The following is a 1,385-nucleotide window of genomic DNA, read 5'->3' on the forward strand; positions in this document are numbered from 1 at the left end:
GAGTGTCTCGTAGTGTAGGCTGCCGGGGAAATCGGGGGTTGGGATGGAAATGCAGGTAGCATCTAGTGCCTCCCCCGGCACAGATCAGGTAATTAGTGGAATTCCTCCTGCCAGGGCACACCTGTGAAACCATGCAGCTGCGTGGAGGGCGGCCCCAAACCTCCCCAACCCACTCGGCCGCGTTCCGGAATTCTGAGATTGGCGAGGTTCCGTCCTCTGTCAGCAGCGCCTGGGATCTCCAAGGAGCCCTCCGCGTGTCTTCCCCGAGTGTCTCCTAGTGCGGGCTGCCGGGTAAATGCGGGGATTGGGCTGGAAACACAGGTAGCATCTAGTGCCTCCCCCTGGACCGATGAGGTATTTAGCGGTTTTCCCCCTGCCAGGGAACACGGTGACAACAAGCAGCTGCGTGGTGGGCGGACCCAAATCTCCCCCACCCACTTGGCCGCGTTCATGAATTCTGAGTGTGGGCGAGGTTCCGTCCTCTGTCTGCAGCGCCTGGGATCTCCTAGGAGCCCTCCGCGTGTCTTCCCCGAGTGTCTCCTAGTGCGGGATGCCGGGGAAAAGCGGGGGTTGGGCTAGAAATGCAGGTAACATCTAGTGCCTCCCCCTGCACAGATCAGGTAATTAGCGGAATTCCTCATGCAAGTGAACAGCTGTGACACCAGGCAGCTGCGTGGAGGGCGGCCCCAAACATTCCAAACCCACTCAGCCGCGTTCCGGAATTCTGAGGGAGGGGAGGTTCCGTCCTCTGTCTGCAGCGCCTGGGATCTCCTAGGAGCCCTCCGCGTGTCTTGCCCGAGTGTTCGTAGTGCAGGCTGCCGGGGAAATCGGGGTTGGGATGGAAATGCAGGTAGCATCTAGTGCCTCTCCCGGGACAGTTGAGGTATTTAGCGGACTTCCCCCTGCCAGGGAACACCTGTGACACCAGGCAGCTGCGTGGGGGGCGGCCCCAAAACTCCAAAACACATTCGGCCGCATTCCGGAATTCTGAGTGTGGCGAGTTTCCGTCCCCTGTCTGCAGCGCCTGGGATCTCCTAGGAGCCCTCCGCGTGTTTTCCCCGAGTGTCTCGTAGTGCAGGCTGCCGGGGAAATCGGGGGTTGGGATGGAAATGCAGGTAGCATCTAGTGCCTCCCCCTGCACAGATAAGGTAATTAGCGGAATTCCTCCTGCCAGGGAATATCTGTGACACCATGCAGCTGGGTGCAGGGCGGCCACAATCCTCCCCCACCCACTCGGCCGCGTTCCTGAATTCTGAGTGTGGCGAGGTTCCGTCCACAGTCTGCAGCGCCTGGGATCTCCTAGGACCCCTCCGCGTATCTTCCCCGAGTGTCTCGTAGTGCAGGCTGACGGGGAAATCGGGGTTTGGGATGGAAATGAAGGTAGC

Source organism: Camelus ferus, chromosome 8 (assembly GCF_009834535.1).
Source record: "Camelus ferus isolate YT-003-E chromosome 8, BCGSAC_Cfer_1.0, whole genome shotgun sequence".
Classification (NCBI taxonomy): domain Eukaryota; kingdom Metazoa; phylum Chordata; class Mammalia; order Artiodactyla; family Camelidae; genus Camelus; species Camelus ferus.